The 20139-nt window shown below is 38.7% G+C and overlaps 1 protein-coding gene and 1 pseudogene across 13 annotated transcripts in view; one reads left to right on the top strand and one right to left on the bottom strand.

Annotated features, from left to right (window-relative positions):
- The window catches only part of DST (dystonin), a 492147-nt gene that overhangs the window by 465766 nt on the left and 6242 nt on the right, over positions 1-20139 (bottom strand). The window lies entirely within an intron of this gene.
- LOC115832539 lies at positions 17309-17421 on the top strand (annotated as a pseudogene).

The raw sequence follows: 20139 nt of genomic DNA, 5'->3' as shown, positions 1-20139 counted from the left end.
GTTGGAAAGGAGGATATACAATAATCACTATTTGCAGATGATATGTTAGTACACTTGGAAAACCCAAGAGATTCTACTATAACAAAATCCACTACAAACAGTAAGATAAGTTAGCAGATTATAAGATTAAGAAAATGAAACCAATAGCTTCACTTATAGAAACTATACACGGAAGACATAATGTAAAAAAGACCTGTTTTTAATCACAACCAAAATAAAATACTAGATACAATTTTACAAGAAATATGGAAGAAATACATGAAAAAAACTCTGCCAAAAAAGAAGAGTTGAAATAACAGAAAAGTATACCTACTGATAGGAAAACTCAAAATCATAAATATTCCATTTATCCTTTAATAAAATTCACATTTAACATGTTCAACAAAAATACTGATTTTTTTTCCTTTGGAATTAGACAACCCAATTCTAATATTCACATAGGAATAAAAAGAATACAACTAAAAGAGTATACCAATAAGGGAGGACTACAGCATATTATGAAGCTTTGATAATTAAAATAAACCGTTGTAAATGGCCATGTGATCATATTTACCAAAATCAAAATATGTAAATATTTGATTCCACAATTCTCCTTCTGGGAATTTATCCCACAGATAACATTTGCACACATGTAAAAGGCTAAGGTTTTACATTTCAGCATTGATTGTAATACTGAAAGATTAGAAAAATCCCAAATACATTAATAGGTGGATGATTAGCTAAATTATGTTCATGCATCCAATAGAATACTATGCACCTATAAAAAGAAGTATTTCTCTATGGAAAGCTCTTCAAGATACATTGAGTGAATAAAACAAGATGCAAAGCAGTGTATACAATATACTACTATCCATATAAAATGGGTAAAATAAAATATATTTTTATTTCCTTGTGTATGGAAAAATAATGAAAGGATTTAAGAGAAACTAAGAATAGTCATTACTTAGAAGATTTCCTCTTCCAGAAATAAAAAACAAGAATTCTCACTGATATACTTTTATATGCTTTGATTTTTGAATCACGTAAATGTTCTACCTTCTCAAAAATCAAACAAATAAAAACAAGAACAGCAAAGGCTGCCACACTAAATTTTTAATCCCCCAATTTACCCTTTAATTCTATATAAAACATATATAAAATGTTAATAAACCCAATTTACATTTTATTCTATATAAAACGTATAGAAAACTCTCAGATAAATGCAGGCATAGCCAAAGAAGAGAAGAAAAGAAGCATCAAGAGAAGAAAAGAAGCATCAACACTAAATTCAATGAATGATTCATTTCTTATCTGACCACCCATCACTGCAAGATAAAGGAAATGAAAAGAGAACTCCTCAAAGGTAGAGACAAGTCTTATTCAACTTGATTGTATTCCATTTAAGTTTCTGACAGAAGCTCCTCTCAGTTGGGTTAATAAGACCAAGCCCTTCAGAACTAATGGCACAAAGTGAGCTGGCCTCCAGGATCTGGTAATTGTGTATGGGTAAGGACACCAAAAGGTAAGGAAGGTGATGATGGTTTGCAGACCTCTGGCCTCATCTTGTAGCACTCAGTGCCTAGCCAACAAGCCTATGCCATATCTTGGTTTTTCAGGGCCCTAACTTTGGGATCTACTAAAGTAATTGCAGCAAAGCTATTACCTAGATTCCAGTTGTTGAAAAGATCTAAGGCAAGAATTAATAACTTCGAAGAAGGGACAGCTTGAAGGAAACCCAGGCATTTTTCCTAACCTTTTACCAGCAGCCTGTCTTGTGCGTAAAATGTTTTCTAGAAAACACACAAAAAAATGAAATGTGTAGGAATCTCATGAGAAACTGGATTTCAGGGCCCAAAAACTAAAATATAGGATTAAAAATCTTTAGTTATATCTTCCTTTTTGTATACAATATTCAATGATAGAGTTCCAGAATTCCATACAGTTCCTTGCTTTTGCTTCTTTTCCTACCAATAAAACAGATTCTAGACAGGCTTTAATTCAGGGAGTATCCACTTGAAGCTAAGAATTTCTTCCTTCTGGCTCACCTGATTTTTTATATCTTTATCTGAAGTGAATTGCTATATGAGACCTAATTTCCCATCACCAGCATTATCAGTAATTTTTCTAGTGTTCATTCATTTATATAAGAAAGATATGAAAAAGCAATAAAATATTCAAATAATTGCACAAATGCTGCTGAACAAAGACAGCAATGTTGCTGAAACTGGTTACAGGCAGGCAGCTCTCAGAATATTCCTTTGTCACGATTGCATGACATAATCCAAAACTCTTGCATGAAAACATGTTTAGGATGGCATTAATATACTATGTGAAAGAGAAGGTTATACACACAGTCAGAAATTTGACACCAAATCAATCACTTATATTGTGGAATTCAAAATCCAAACACTTCCTGCTGCCTCACTGTCAGTCATTTATAGCCTGGCATAAATTAGGTTGATATGATAATCTCCTAATTATATCTAGCTGCATTCCTCAATATAGAAATGGCATTTTGATTGGAGTTGAGGGTAGAAGTTTGGGAAAGAAAGGCAAAGGGTATTTTGGAAGCTCAGGGGCTGATATGGTTTGGCTCTGTGTCCCCAAAGAGTGCTGTGGCTTCAGAGGGTTCAAGTCCCAAGACTTGGCAGCTTCCATGTGGTATTGAGCCTGCAAGTGCACAGAAGTCAAGAATTGGGCTTTGGGAATCTCCGCTTAGATTTCAGAAGATGTATGGAAATGCCTGGATGCCCAGGCAGAAGTTTGTTGCAGGGGCAGGGCACTCATGGAGAACCTCTGCTAGGGCAGTGCAGAAGGGAAATGTGGGGTCAGAGCCCCCACACAGAGTCCCTACTGGGGCACTGCCTAGTGGAGCTGTGAGAAGAGGGCCACCGACCTCCAGACCCCAGAATGGTAGATCCACCAACCGCTTACACTGTTGGCCTGGAAAAGCCACAGACACTCAACACTAGCCTGTGAAAGCAGCCAGGAGGGAGGCTATACCCTTCAAAGCCACAAGGGCGGGGCTGCCCAAGAACATGGGAACCCACCTCTTGCATCAGTGTGACCTGGATGTGAGACCTGGAGTCACAGAAGATCATTTCAGAGCTTTAAAATTTGACTGCCCTGCTGGATTTTGGACTTGCATGGGCCTTTGTAACCACTTTGTTTTGGCCAATTCCTCCCGTTTGGATCTGCTGTATTTACCCAATACCTGTAACTAGCTTGCTTTTGATTTTACAGGCTCATAGGCAGAAGAGATTTGCCTTGTCTCAGATGAGACTTTGGACTTTTGGGTTAATGCCGAAATGAGTTAAGACTTTGGGGGACTGCTGGGAAGGCATGACTGGTTTTGAAATGTGAGGACATGATTGGTTTTGAAACGTGAGGACATGAGATTAGGAGGGGCCAGGGGCTGAATGATATGGTTTGGCTCTGTGTCCCCACCCAAATCTCATCTTGAATTGTACTCCCATAATTCCCATGTGTTGTGGGAAGGATCCAGTGGGAGATAATTTGAATCATGAGGGTGGTTTCCCCCAGACTGTTCTCATGGTAGTAAATAAGCCTCACGAGATCTGATGGTTTTATCGGGGGGTTCTGCTTTTGCTTCTCCCTCATTTTCTCTTGCCACCAACATGTAAGAAGTGCCTTTTGCTTCCTGCCATGATTCTGAGGCCTCCCCAGCCATGTGAACTTTAAATCCAATTAAACCTCTTTTTCTTCCAGAAAAAGTCTTCCAAACCTAGTCTCAAGTTTGTCTTTATCAGCAGAATGGAAGTGAACTAATAGAGGGGCATTTAAGGGAAGAGCAATTCCTTGACCAGGGTATTCTGGAAAGCCACAGAACAGGCATAGGAGGAACAGGCAGCCGGGAGACAAGAGAAGGGTGGGAGAGAAGGAGGAGGGAAAACAGCAGAACTGAAGTTCAACTACTCTGTGTTTTCTCAAATATGCCTGGTAACTCTAGTTTACTCACTTAACTCCATTCCTGTATACATCAAATATTTAGCCAACGTCAAATATTCAACAAATAGTAAGTGCCTATTCCATGCCAGATGCCACACAAGGCTATGGAAACAAGATAAAAATTACATACCACCTGCCTTGGTGTGTAAATCCCCATATCTGGTGCCCTCATCCAGTCCCAGAGTGAGATGGAGCAGGGACACTTCTTAGGGGTCTGTGGGTCCCAAGCATAGAAATAATGGAAAATCCTGAATTCCTTCAAGGGAATTTCCAGGTACCTAGCTCTCCCTGAGAAATAAATGAGCAACTAGATAAGCAAGAAGGTAATAGTAGCTTAAAACAATATCCAAGGAAGTTAAAATAATACAATGTTTGGTTCTCCATAGAAAGTAAAGATAAAATCTTAACATATGTTCCTGAGTTGTTTTTCAGAAACCCAGACCCCCACCGAACAGCATGTAGACCTCAGATAGGAGGAACTGAGGACTGATCTCTGACCACTTCTCTTTGCTGTAAGTTTCTTCCTGATGGGCTTGAAAGAAGTCAAACCACAAACCAGAGCTAACAATCTTTTCTGCTGACTCAGATCTTAAACAAAGCTTCCCTTCCTTAACCAATTACAAACCAGAAAATCTTTGAATCTACTTATGACCTGCCCCCACTTCAAGATATCCCATCCTTTGTAGGCCAAACCAATGTGTAACCTCCACATATTGATTTATGATTTTGTCTGTAACTTCTGCTTTCCTAAGACTTAACCATGCCTTTAAGAACTTGACTTGCAAGCCATTGAGGAGATCGGGTCTTTCAGCATAAGCTGCCCTATTCTCCTTGCTTGGCACCCTGCAAATAAATGCCCTCCTTTCTTCCACTGCAAACCTCAGTGTGGATGTTTGGCCTTACCACGCCAGGTGAGCAGGCCCCAGTTAGTTCAGTTCGATAACAAGAGGGGAGAATGTCCAGGAAGACGAAGGGAAGAATGTGAGATAAAGAAAGGAAGAAAATGATGTTTAATCCTCATTTTTAAGTAGAAATGGGAGTTTGCAACAACAACAAAAAAGTAGAATAGAGGGATTCCAGCATGAGCAATGGCATGAAAACAGACTGGGGCAAGGAACCAAGCAGCTGGGTCTTGTTTGAGTTTAAGGTGTGCATTAGAGGTATGTGGGAGCTGATACCAAGAAAGGGTGTGCTTATCCTGTAAGCAACGGGAAGCCATTAAGCAAAGAAAAGCCATTAAGCAAAAGGAGTGGAAGATCAGATCTTATTTTAGATAGCTTACTCTGCCAACAGTATCATAAAAAGTGAACTGAAACCCAAAGCCAAGGAAACCAGATAACAGGCTTTTGTCAGAGCCAATTCCTACATTGTCTCTGGCTTAGGGGCTTTTACATTTGTCACTATTACATTTTGTTTTATTTTATATATAGATATTTATTTTTTAGAGATGGGGGTCTCACTATGTTGCTCAGGCTGGTCACAAACTCCTGGCTCCTAAAAATTTTCCCGTCTCAGCCTCCCAAGTAGAACATTTTATTTAATCAGATGCCACTCATCTTTCCAGCTATTGCCTTCACCAGGTGACTGCAATTTATCCTCAAACAGGGACACTTTTTAAGATGGGATGCTAAAACAACAGACATAAACTCAAATTCTCCCCCTCCTCAGCCCCCACCAAAGGGATAATAGAATCTGCCCATCACTGGGGGTTGTTAGCATAACACATACTTGATGCTCAAAAAATGACAACTCTTGCTTTTCTACTTAGTTTTTATTTTTTTAATTTGGAAAGCTAAGAATGATAAATTACTTTTTGTTATGGTCTGGGCTTATAAATTCCAGCACACTGTCTGTAAATGCGTTAGCTCAAGAGGGGGACAGTTTACTAATTTGTCAATCATCAGCCCACTAGTGCACTTTTATATACATGTAAAATATATATATTATATATTATATATATAGTGAGAGAGAGAAAGTGGGGAAGAGAGAGAGAGAGAATATGACATGGAGAGAGAGAATGAAGGCACACTAATGTCTCCATCACCAAAATGGAGAAATCATTGGTTTTGTGGACTATTTCAGATTGGCTGCCCTCTGACATTAAGGATGCCTCTAGGCTGACCCTTCCAATAACTTCCAACTCTCAGTTTAACATATACTCAGAAAACACAAAATAATTTTAATATTATTCTTAAAAAAATTAAAAGGTATATATGCTTTAAAAAATATCGTAACATATTCCAAAGCCAAATATTGATGTCCACTAAGAGTTTACTAGTGTTTCTTTGAACAACTTAGGTAAAAAAGAGTTAACTATATCTAAAAAGAAATTTCTTTTTACTTCATGGATAATTCCCATACTGTCACCCTATCAATTGGCAGTATCTCTGTTTTCCTAAGCTACACACACTACTTCAGCTTTAATTAAAAGGCCCGTTGCCATAGTTTCTCAGCGAACAGCTCAAGACATGCTTGAGTCCATTATTAACTGAGGTTTCTAGAGAAATTGTAATATAGCAGTAGCCAGCCAAAATTTCCCAATTTTATCTCCCACCCAGAACAGCTGATGATTCAGACATACAGCTAGGTAATCCAAATATTTCAAGAGAGTCTAAACAATTAAGAATGTATTTGGGATTCACTTTGGGATGCCCCACAACTGTTTTTAAAACAAGAGGCAGTCACACTCTAGATCAGTCTGAAATGCTCGAAACTGCCTGCTGCCTGGTGCGTGCAGCTCACTGCAGAGTGGGCAGTAGCAGGAATATACTTATTTAATGTTCTTTTAATGATTCTTCAAAGTTGGTCTGTTAGTTATTTAAAACTTGTTAATGGTCTACTGCTTAATTACTTCTTAATGTGAAATTTCTACTCTTTGTAAACTCATCAGTAAACATGAAGAGATACATATTGTTTTCTTTAAAATCTGCAAGTAGTTCTTTAATCTCAATCTATTTTATGTATAGAAGTTGGAGAGAAATGCAGAAAATATAAAGAATAATGAGATTGCCGGGCATGGTAGCTCACACCTGTAATCCCAGCACTTTGGGAGGCCAAAGCGGGCGGATCACAAGGTCAAGAGATCGAGACTATCCTGGCCAACGTGGTGAAAACCCGTCTCTACTAAAATACAAAAATTAGCTGGGCATGGTGGTGCATGCCTGTAGTCCCAGCTACTCGGGAGGCTGAGGCAGGAGAATTGCTTGAACCCGGGAGGCAGAGGTTGCAGGGAGCCAAGATCACACCACTGCACTCCAGCCTGGTGACAGAATGAGACTCTGTCTCAAAAAAAGAAAAAAGAAAAAAAAAAGAATAATGAGATTGGACCAAAAAAATAAGAAAAGAAACTTTTCCAAAATGAAAGATCTATTGATGTTTGATTCCTAAAAAATTTGTATAATGGTAAAATAAATGGAATCTTCAGTATTTCATGAGTTATATGTAGCAATACACATCTCTACCAGCATCATCTTACCAACGGTCAAAATCCTACAAGACTTTCTAAAGGGTAAATAAATAAAAAGAGAAAAGTAACAGGCTTGAAGTGGATGGAGGACAGACTAGTTAAAGTCAGTTCGTGTTCCCAATTACAATAAAGTAGAATAAGCACGTCTCTCATTGAACACAGCTGTAAAACTGAATAGAATGCATTGAGCAGCTACTTGAGGATTCTGAAACGTAAACAGCAGCAGGCCAATTGAAGTAAAAAGGCCCAAATTCAAAGTATATGAAAACCAGTTGTGAGTTTGCCATTTTTGACCTCCATTATTCCCCAGACTGAATGCAACGCAGCAGTGCAGCCTGAAACCCAGAAATGGGTACTGAGGTTCAGATACAGAGCTCCAGAAAAAGTGCCCTAATTCTGGGTAGCGAGGTGAGAAGGAGAAGTCTTAAGACTCAGAGAAAGTACAGAAATCACTCATTTTTTTTCTTTTCTCACAGCCCCTCAACAATACCACAGGCAGGGCAAACTCCTATTCCTTTATGTTTGATTTTTATCTTCCTTCCTGGATGCAAGTGCGGTCACAGAAGTGTGCAACAGGACAGGACAACAAAAGCCCCAACTTTTTGGCTAGACAAACAAAAAGGGAATCCGAAAGTACTATCAACCATACAGAATTAAAAAGAGCAAAAGAGAATACCATAAACAACTTTAGGCCAACAAACTAGATAACTTAGATGAAATGAACCATTTAGAAAGGCAAAAATTACCAAAGTGAGTCAAGAAGAAAAGTAATCTGAATAGGCACACAAAAGTAAAGAAGTGGAATTAACAACTTAAAATTATCTTCCCACAGAGAAAACACCAGCCCCAAATGGGTCACTGGTGAAATCTTTCAAATATTTTTAAAAAACTAATACCAGCAATTTACAAACTCAAAAAACAGAGAAAAACCCAAACTATATGTAAGAACCAAAACTAAATTGCCTTGAAAAAAAAAGCAGCAGGAAACTTATTTTATTATCTTGGATGAGGCAAACAATTCCTAGAAATGACACCAAAGTATAATCCATAAAGAGAAATAATTGATAAATTGGACTTACTAAAATTTTTTAACTTTGCACTTAAAAAGACACCATTAAGTAAATGAAAAGACAAACCACAGACCATAAAAATATGCAAACTATATATCTATTAAAGAATTTGTATCCAGAATGTATAAAGAGCTCTTAAAATTCAATAAGAAAAAAAATCAATTTTACAATGGACAAAAGATTTGAACACTTCATCAGAGAAGATATATGAATAGCTAAAAAGCATGTGAAAAGATGCTCAACATCATTAGTCTTTAGGGAAACGCAAATCAAAACTCGGAGCTATCACTACATATCCAATAAAATAGCTTTAGTAAAAAAGACAGACAGTAACAAGTATTGCCAAGGATGTCAAGATACTGGACCCCACATACACTGCTGATGAGAATATTAAATTGTACAGCCATTTAAAAAAACAACTGGAGAATTTCTTTAAAAATTAAACTTACAATACAACCTAGCAATTTTACTCCTAGGTTTCTGCCCAAGAGAAATGAAAATATATGTCCACACAATGGTTTTAAGCACATATTCATAGCGGTGCTATTTGTAATAGCTAATCATTAGGGAGAAACGCCAATGTCCATCAACTGGTGAACGGATAAATCAAGTATGGTATATTCATGGAACGAAATACTATTCAGCAATAAAAATGAACGAACTACGGATACATACTACAACATGGACAAACCTCAAAAACATTAAGCTACATGAAAGAAGCCAGATGTGAAAGACTACATATTATATGATTCTACTTATATGCCATGTCCAGGAAAGGCACTATCTACAGATACTGAAAGCAGCATGGGTTTAGGGATTGGAACAGAGACTGACTGCAAACAGGCATGAGAAATCTTTTGGGGATGATGAAAAATATTCTAAAACTAGAAATTACACCTCTCTCTCTCTCTCTCTCTCTCTCTCTGTGTATATATATATATATATATATATATATATATACATGTTTAAAAAAATTTTTTTTGAGACAGATTCTTGCTCTGTTGCCTATGCTGGAATGCAGTGGCATGATCATAGTTCACTGCAGCCTCAAACTCCTGGGCTTAAGTGATCCTCCTTATCTCAGCTTCCTGAGTAACTGGGACAACAGGTGCATACCACCATGCCCAGCTAATTTTTTTATTTTTTGTTTCACTATGTTGCCCAGACTGGTCTTGAACTCCTGTCCTCAAGCAACCCTCCCGTCTCAGCCTCCCAAAGCACTGGGATTACAAGTATGAGCCACAGCACCCAGTCTGAAATTTTTGAAAAACTAAGTTGGGCCTAAAAACGTCTAGTAGAAGTAATTTCCATACATATGAAAGCCAAGAAATTGGAAAAGACTGTCCAGGGAAAAGAACAGAAAAAGCTTACCATGAGTACTTTAGGGATAGCAGACAGTAGCAAACCAAAAATAAATCAAAAGATTACCTATGGTAGATTGCAAAAATGGCCACAATACAATGTAACTCCTCCTATCAGGACTCTTCTCTACCCGCTATGACTTGCTTTGGCCAAAACAATGTGTCAGCAGAGGCACTGTACAAGCCCAGAGTCCAGACTTCAAGAGGCCTCATGCACTTCCACTCTTGCTGCTTTTGGAACCCAAATCTAACCACATGTGAACCAACCTGTGTTGGCTTACTGGAAGAGGAGAGACCATGCAAAGGAAAACCGTGAGTCAGCCAGAGCTCATCAAAGACACCTGGGTGACTTCCAGCTGTGATGAGCCAAGCCTGACTCAGACCAGACCAAGTGCCCAACTGGGCACAGCCCAGATCACCAACCCACGGAATTGTGAGCTAAATGATTAATGTCTAAGCTACCAAGTTTTAAATGGTTTGTTACAAAGAAGCAGCTAATTGATACACTACAAAAGGGCAGTGATGACTGCTAGACAGCATAATGAATCAAATGGTTGAGTTTTGTGAAGCTGTCCAATAAGGATATGCCTCCCAGGCACAAGAATAGAAAAGCAGTCACCAAGTCTGGGAGTTGGCAAAGTCACTGTGGCAGAAGGACTAATTAATGGCACGAGTGAAGTGAGAATAACAAAGTTTCTCAAAACTGTTGGTCCAAGGGTGAGCAGACTGCCAAGTGACATTAAATAAGAAGGTAATGACAGGCTGACCCCCAGAGAAGACTTCGGTCCTGACGAAGGTAAGAAGGGAACTCATTAAGAGCTCACAATAAGGCCGGGCGTGGTGGCTCACGCTTGTAATCCCAGCACTTTGGGAGGCCGAGGCGGGCGGATCACGAGGTCAGGAGATCGAGACCACGGTGAAACCCCGTCTCTACTAAAAATACAAAAAAAAATTAGCCGGGCGTGGTGGCGGGCGCCTGTAGTCCCAGCTACTCGGGAGGCTGAGGCAGGACAATGGCGTGAACCCGGGAGGCGGAGCTTGCAGTGAGCGGAGATCGCGCCACTGCACTCCAGCCTGGGCGACAGAGCGAGACTCTGTCTCAAAAATAAAAAAGAGCTCACAATAAGGTCCAGAGACAGAAAGGGGTATGATCAGAGAAGGACATGTCCGAATTCAAGAACTTGGTATGAGAGTAGTTCTAAGGCATGACACAATATGCACAAGGAGGAAGGATGATTGGATGAATAGATGGATACGTGAATGAATGGATGGGGGGATAGGTAAATAAAGAGCTACAGATAAACATAAATTGATAAGAAAAATTACTTACATAAAGATTAGAAAGTTCCCCTTATATCTAGGCTTTCCTTATAAATTTTCTGCTGTCCTTATAAGTTGGTCAAACCATTTTCACTGTTTTTGCATTTTGTTTTTACTTCTTTTTTATATTTTATTTTTATAGATGTCTATAGATTACTCTTCCAATAAAAATTATATAAATAAGCAGCCGGGCATGGTGGCTCACGCCTGTAATCCCAGCACTTTGGGAGGCCGAGGTGGCTGGATCACTTGAGGTCAGGAGTTCAAGACCAGCCTGGCCAACATGGTGAAACCCTGTCTCTACTAAAACTACAAAAAATTAGCCGGGTGTGGTGGCGGGCACCTGTAATCCCAGCTACTCAGGAGGCTCAGGCAGGAGAATCGCTTGAACCAGGGAGGTGGAGGTTGCAGTGAGCTGAGATCGTGCCACTGCACTCCAGCCTGGGCGACAGAGCAAGACTCCATCTCAAAAAAAAAAAAAAAATTATATAAATAAGTCTAGCAGAAATGGAATAAAAAAAGTTTCAATCATACTATCAAAAATGTCATAGTCTTAAATACACTGTCAGTCAGTGTTTTATACACTCAAAATGACAGAAACTTCTTAAAGTAAAACAAATTCCAGATTACCCCCACATGCACACACACACACATACACACATATATACATATATACACACACACATTTTTATGCAATATATTTTTATGCGTATATACAAAAATATGTACATATATATTTCTTAACCAACTTCACTGAGATACAAGGTACATATAATAAACTACACCCATCTAAAGCAGCAATTCTCAAAATGTGGTCCATAAACCTCTGGGGTCCACAAGACTCTTTTAGGAATCCACAAAGTAAAGAACGATTTTCATAATAATAAGCCATCTTAGTTTTACATTTTTGTATCAATGTTAACGTCATATTTTTCAAAAAAAATCCATTTAATCTAATTTGTCGCTTCTGTGGGCATCAAGTTGTATAGTATATTCTCTTATCCTTTTTTTTCTTTTTATTTACTTTATTTTGAAACAGGGTCTCGCTGTCACCCAGGGCGGAGTGCAGTGGTGCAGTCACAGCTCACTACAACCTTGACCTCCTGGGCTCAAGAGATCCTCCCACCTCAACCTCTGGAGTAACTGGGACTGCAGGCGCAAGCCACTATGCCCAGCTTTTTTTTTTTTTTTTTTTTTTTTCCTTTTTTGGAGAGTTGGGATTTCATTGTGTTGCCAAGACTGGTCTTGAACTCCTGGGCTCAAGTGATCCTCCCACCTCAGCCTCCCAAAATGCTGAGATTAGAGGCATGAGCCACTGCAACCAGTTTTCTTAGCCTTCTAATGTCTGTGGGTTCCATAGTTATACCCTCTCTTTCATTTGTCATACCAGTGATTTGATCAGTCTAGCTAGAAGTTTATAAACTTTGTTGATCTAAGAGTCTAACTTGGTTTTCTCTTCTCAATTATATCCATGTTTGCTCCTACCTTTATTATGTCCTTCTTTCTACTTATTTTGTGTTTAGTTTGCTCTTCCCCCCAATACCTTCTCCAACTTCTTAAGGTTGAAGCTTTGTTAATTGATTTGAGACTTTCCTTCTTTTCTAAGATAAGCAGTTAAAACTATATGTTTCCCTCCGAGCACTGCTTTGGCTGCACCCCACAATTTTGAGATACTGTGTTTTCATTATCATTTAGTTTAAAATATTTTTAAATTTCCTTTATGGTTTCCTTTTTGATACATGAATTATTTAGAAGAATGTTATTTAATTTATAAATATTTGAGGTTTTCTTGGAGATATTACTGATTCCTGTATAATCTGTATTATTTCAATCCTTTAAATTAATTGTGACTTGTATTCTGACCCAGAATATAGTCTGTCTTCGTGAATGAGTCATGTAAGTATGGTGTTTCTTTACAAATATTTATTTATTCATTTTAAGACCAGGTCTCGCTCTGTTACCCAGGCTGCAGTGCAATGGTGCTATCATGGTTCACCACCACTTCACCCACCTAGACTTAATCAATCATCCCACCTCAGCCTCCCGAGTAGTTGGGACTACAGTGCATGCCACTAAGCTTGGCTAATTTTTGTATTTTTGGAGAGACAGGGTTTTGTCATGTTGCCCAGGCTGGTCTCAAACTCCTGGGCTCAAATGATCCTACTACCTCGGCCTCCCAAAATGTTAGGATTATAGGCATGAGCCACCGCACCTGGCCAATGAGTGTGGTATTTCTAGAAGTATCGGTTAGGTCAAGATAGTTGGTAGCATTGTTTAGATCTCTACCTACATTTTTACTGATTTTCTGTGTGGATGTTCTATCAATTGCTGAAAGTCGTATGCTTATAAACTCTGTTGATCACCAACTATGATTACAGCATTGTCTAATTCTGCCTTTACTTTTGAAATGTTTATGTCATACCTTTTGAGGTTAGGTTTATATTAGTTAGATACACACTTATGATAATGTCTTCCAGAATGATTGGTCCTTTCATCATTGTGGAACATCCTCTTTGTCTCTGTTAATACCATTTGCCTTGATTATCTACTTTACCTAATATTAATATAGCCACTCTAATCTTATGATTATTGTTTGCATCATTTATATTTTTTCCATCCATTCACTTTCAGTCTGTGTCTTTATACTTAAAGTAAATTTCTTGTAAATAGCATATACTTAGGCCCTGCTATTTATTGATTCTGGTCATCTATGTCTCATAATTGGAGTGTTTGGCCCATTAATATTTAATGTAATTATTGATATTATTAGATTTAGGTCTATTATTTTATTATTTATTTTCAATCTGTCTCTTCTGGTTTTTTGTTCCTGTGTTCCCTTTTTCTTGCCTTCTTCAGGTCATTTGGATATGTTTTAGAAGTTCTAGTTGGGTTTATCTCTTGGGTTTGCTTTTTTTAATTAGTTGCTCTGAGAGTTAAAATATGCATCCTGAACTTTTCATTTTACCTAAGTTAATATGCTACTTCACATAAAATGTAGAAACTTTGCAAATGTATAGGAATTCCATTACTCCCCTGCCATTCTTTACACTAAAAGTGTCAAACATCTATATATTTTATACACCCCACAAGACAATGTTATAATTTGTGCTCTATATTTACTCTAATATTTGCCATTTCTCTTTTTTTTTTTTTTTAAAGAGATAGGGCCTTGCTCTGCTGCCCAGGCTAGAGTGCAGTGGTATGATCATGGCTCACTGTAGCCTCAAACTCCTGGGCTTAAGCAGTCAACCGCCTCAGCCTCCCAGGTAGTTAGGACTATAGGAGCACATCACCATGCCCGACAAAATTTTTAAATAATTTTTTATATAGACAAGGTTTTGCTATATTGCCCAGGCTGGTCTGGAATTCCTAAGCTCAAGCAATTCCCCCGCCTCTGCCTCTCAAAGTGCTGGGATTACAGGCATGAGCTACCATATCCGGTCCAATATTTGCCATTTCTGATGCTCTTTATTCAAATATACCACCACATTTCTCAAAATTAGTTAAACAGATTACCAAAGCACAGCATTTGGCTCTCATTTGGCATGAATGCATAAATTATACATAAAAATTGCCTCAAATCTTTCCTTTTAAGCTTATGACAGTTAAAGCAATACCACTTGGCACTAATGTGACTGTAAGTAAAACACAAATTCAGGAACTGGAATTGGATGACAGTACTGGTTATAAGGTAAAATGGTTACAGAATAATTCAGAATTATTTTTAGATTACAAATTGAAATACAAACATTAAATATCAAACTTTGATTTAAAACTCTCAAAGGATGAAAGTCCCTTCAATTAAAAAAAAAAAAAAAAGTCAGGGATATTTTCAACTCATTTTCTTTTTTTTTTTTTTTTTTTTTGAGATGGATTTTCACTCTTGTTGCCCGGGCTGGAGTGCAATGGCACAATCTCAGCTCAGCTCACCGTAACCTCCACCTCCCAGGCTCAAGCGACTCTCCCACCTCAGTCTCCCGAGTAGCTAGGATCACAGGGGCCCGCCACCACTCCTGGCTAATTTTGTACTTTTAGTAGAGACGAGGTTTCTCTATGTTGGTCAGGCTGATCTCGAACTCCCAACCTCAGGTGATTTGCCCGCCTCGGCCTCCCAAAGTGCTGGGATTACAGCATAAGCCACCACGCCTGGCCAATTTCAACTCATTTTCTAAAGTGTCTGATCTGTGTATCCGTGAAGTAAACACAGGGTAAGACATAAGTAAGGTATAACTATATGTCTAAAATAAAATACGGGGCCAGGCAGAGTGGCTCATGCATGTAATCCCAGCACTTTGGGAGACCAAAGCGGGTGGATCACATGAGGTCAGGAGTTCGAGACCAACATGGTGAAATCTTGTCTCTACTAAAAATATAAAAATAAGCCGGGCATGGTGGTGAGCGCCTGTAATCCCAGCTACTCGGGCAGCTGAGGCAGGAGAATCATTTGAACCCAGGAAGCAGAGGTTGCAGTGAGCTGAGATCACGCCACTGTACTCCAGCCTGGGCAACAGAGAGAGACCCTGTCTCAAATAAATAAATAAAAATAAGATACAATGTGAAAAGCATCTGTCTCTTTCCCCTTAAGGAAAAGAGGGATACAGGATATTTGGGGAAGTTAGCAAATTCATGAGAATTGAGAATGAAACCGACTTGTAGAAAACTTCAAATATTCATTCATTCATCCAATATTTACTGAGCTTCACTACCTGTCAGATTCTAAACTAAGAACCGGAGTTTTAGACTGCCTTTAAGAGTCTCACAATAACAACAACAACAAAAAACTAAATTGTTACTATGAGGCGGGAGTCATGAAAGTTTCCTTAAGGAGATAACTTATGAACTGGACTTTCAAGAAAGAGCACGAGTTACCCTTTTTTTTTGTTTTGAGTATTTTTGTTTTTGTTGGAGGTGTATGAGAAAAGAGAGGAAAGAAATAGAAAGAGGCTTTCTTAGCTGGAAATAACATGGACAAAAACAGTAATCCTAAAAGATCATGGTCCGTTTGAAGAATTGTAAGAAGTGTGGACAAATGGTAGACTCGACCTATCACAGGACATCAGTACGAGGAACCCTTTGGCATTAGACTAAGAATGAACTTCATGATCTTGAAAGAAGTGGGAAGCTACTGAAGGATTTTAAGTAGGGGAGAAATATGCATTACCCAACTCTTTCTCCCTTGCCTACCTCTACTACAGACACTAGGAAAGATAAAACCTCACATCCCAAGCCTGCTTTATAGTGACAGATGGCCTGTGACAGTTCTGGCCAGTGAAGGGCAAGCAGAAATCTAACTGAAAAGTCTTCTGGCAAATATTCAGATTTTCTGATAAATAACCATGGCTGGCTCTGCCCCTTCCCTTCCTTCCTTCCTTGAATTTAGACACCATATCTGTAACTGTGCCAACCATTCTCCAACCACAAGGGAATGACCAGATTATCCCAAATATGCTGAAAATGACATGGTAGAACTGCTCAAACAAAGCCTGTGGCCATCTCTAGCCTTCTTGTTATGAGAGAATAGAAATCCCTGTTTATTAATAACCCATCTTAAGTTGGGTTTTCTATTACTTAAATCTGAATGCCTCCATAACTTAAAGAAGTTTTAATAATTAATTTGTATTTTCTAATGATCTTTATTAAACTGGTGTGGATGGGTTGGGGAAGGGGATGCAGAGAGACTTGTCCAGAGGCTTATTATAGGGCTTGAACCAAAGAAACAGCAATGGGAATACAACAAAAGGCAGAGTCCAGAGAAATTTAAAAGAGAAGACAGATGGGGCAGGATGGATGAGGGAGCCGTCTATTCTATCTTCTATATTCCTAGTTTGAAAAACTGCAAAGGTTTGGGGACTGGATGTGAGAATATTGCCATTCTCCAAAATAGATGCATAAGATGTGGTAAAGGACTGATGAGTTCAGTTTTGGACATGTTCAGTTTGAGATGCCAATGGGACATCTATGGGAAATGAGGAAAAAGTAGGTGACTCTGAACCTAGAGATCAAAAGTGAGGTCTAAATTTGATAGGCAGATTTCAGAGTAACCATGATATGGGGGTAAACTAAAATAGTGAGTATGGTGAGATCCCACAAGTAAAATCTAAATAGGCAAAAATGAGGCCCAGCAAATCTATTGCCAGAAAGTAGTGCTCAGTTGGGCAGCACATATATTAAAATTGGAAAGATACAGAGAAGATTAGCATGGCCCCTGCACAAAGATGAAACACTGAAACATAAATTTGTGAAGCATTCCATATTTAAAAAAAAAAAAAGAAAGAAGATTAGTGGCTGCCTATAGTTAAAGGATGAAGGAAGGAGGGGAATAGGGAATAATTGCTAATGGGTGTAGGTTTATTTTGGGGGTGATGAAAATGTTCTAAAATTAAATTGTGATGATAGTTGCACAACCTTGTGAATATGCCAAAAACTTATACACTTAAATGGGTAAACTGTATGGTATGTAAATTATATCTCAATAAAGCTGTTTTCTTCTTTTAAGTAGGCCCAAGACAGGGAATATCAAGTTATAAGTAGGAAGAGGATTCAGTGCAGAAATAGAGAGAGCCAGGGCCAGAAAGGGGCAGGGGATTAAGAGGTGTTGTCTAGAAACCAGAAAGGAAATATCAAGAAGGAATCAGTGGCCAATAGTATCAAATACTGGATAGATCAACTAAATTAAAGACTGAAACAATCAATATATCAATTTGGAAATCACTGGTGAGCTAAGTGTGAGTGGTTATAAATAGTAGCAGCAGAGCCAGATTATATTGAGGAATAAATGAAAGGTGAGGAATAGAAGGTAACAAGAAGCTTTTTCAGGAAACTTTTCTTGTCAAGAGAAGAGTTGGTAGCATAGGGAGGTTCTGTGCTGTTGCTGTTATTTCCAATAGGAAGCACGTATGATGTTTATAGGTAAGGGAAAGGAGCCAACAGAGAAGGAGCGATTGAGGATAAAGAAGGAGGGGATGACTAATAGAATATCCCCCAAGATGGGAAGAAAAGAATTCACAACATAAGTATAAAATACCAGTGTGGACGACAGATGAATTTTTCATTGGACTGGGAAGGAAGGCTAAGATGCCAGTTAGTTCGTAGGTGCAATAAGTTTAAGGAGCTATTACTTGATGCACTAATTGTGAGTCAGGAGATAAAAGGCCACTGGCTGAAGGTGAGGGAGTAGGCTTGAGGACTTCATAGGAGGGTAAACATTTAGGAATAATTATTATAGGAGAGAAATTTTAAAGGAAGAAGTTGAAAAGTTGCTACATACATTTCAAATACTTTTAAAAACTTTAATGTATTTCAGTCAATAAAAAGGTCTTTTACATAATGAATTACCTGCAAATTTATTATACTTCATATTAAAATTTGTAATGACCACGCTAAACACATGAGCAGGTTGCCATAAATCCCTGGAGAGATGGTGTCTGCAGTCAGAATATGACCCAATGATGCTGATCCTTGGACCTCAAAAACACGGTACCCTTCAAAAGCTCAGCCTCAGGGTCACCAGAAAGGCCCCCAATTGGCCATTTTCCAAGGCCCTCTGCAGCAGAGGCCATAACTCTTTGTTCTCCCTGGGTGAAAGAAGAGTGATTGGGCGGTTTTGTTATAGTTACTGGAAAAGAAATCAAAAGGTGATTTTTTGCTTCTCTCTTTTTTTTTTTTTCTGAGACAGAATCTTGCTCTTTCACCAGGCTGGAGTGCAGTGGCACGATCTTGGCTCACTGCAACCTCCACCTCCCAGATTCAAGCGATTCCCCTGCCTCAGCCTCCCGAGTAGCTAGGACTACAGGCATGCGCCACCATGCCCAGCTAATTTTTGTATTTTAGTAGAGACGGGGTTTCACCATGTTGACGAGGATGTTCTCCATCTCCTGATCTTGTGATCCACCCGCCTCAGCCTCCCAAAGTTCTGGGATTACAGGTGTGAGCCACCGCACCCAGCCTGCTTCTCTTAAGAGTACTCACAGCAGATGCCCTCCTAAAGTGTTCAAATAAAATAATGTTATGTCAAAGCCTTTTGTCAACGGTCATGTAGTATACACAAATCATTTTTATTGTAGCTGACACCTACGTCTACTTCCAGCACTATATTCCTTTATGCAATCTCAAGAGTCCCTCTCTCTAACCATACTGGTGTACACCAGTATGTGCTTTCCTAAATCTTGTCTATCCTCATGCCCTTATACCAACCTGGGATTTTGCTCTCATTTCTCTGAATCTACTCAGGTATAGTAGACCCCACTTATCCACCACAGATCCATTCCAAGACCCCAGTGGATGCCTTAAACCATGAATAGTACTAAACCCTCTACATAGTATGTTTTTTTCCTATACATACATACCTATGATAAAGTGTAATTTAATTAGGTAAATCTGATGCAACGCATTGCCATCAATCAGAATATGTTTTCTATTCACGTCTTCCACCCGCATATTTAATGTCTTTTCCATCCTAACTAAGCACTCATCATGCCCTGTGGCCATAACTTTTACAGCTTAAAGTGTGACAGCAAAACTATCATGAATTTCTTTTTCCTTCTTCACAATTTCACAGATGGAGGATTCATTCTTGTGGTATATTTTAGAAGCTTCAGCATACAATTTCTTTTTCCTTTCCTTACTAAGTCAAGAAGTTTTACCTTTTCACTTTAAGGAAGCATTTTGTGGCTTCTCTTTGGCATATCTGAATTGCCAGCCATCACTACTCTTGCACTATGGGGCCATTATTAAGTAAAATAAGGGTGACTTGAACACAAGCGTGGCAATACAGTTGACAGTAAACCTGATAACTGAGATGGCCAGAGTATAAAGTATGGATTTGCTAGACAAAGGGATGATTCACATGTTGGGCAGGACAAAGTGGGATTGGAACAGGGCAGCTCAGGGTTCCATCGGGCTACTCAGAGTCGCACGCAATTTCAAACTTATGAATCCTTTATTTCTGTAATTTTCCACTTAATATTTTCAGACC

This window comes from Nomascus leucogenys, chromosome 22a (assembly GCF_006542625.1).
Source record: "Nomascus leucogenys isolate Asia chromosome 22a, Asia_NLE_v1, whole genome shotgun sequence".
Taxonomy (NCBI): Eukaryota; Metazoa; Chordata; class Mammalia; order Primates; family Hylobatidae; genus Nomascus; species Nomascus leucogenys.
The sequence above is the reverse complement of the archived record's forward strand: the minus strand, read 5'-3'. Positions and strand labels throughout refer to the sequence as shown.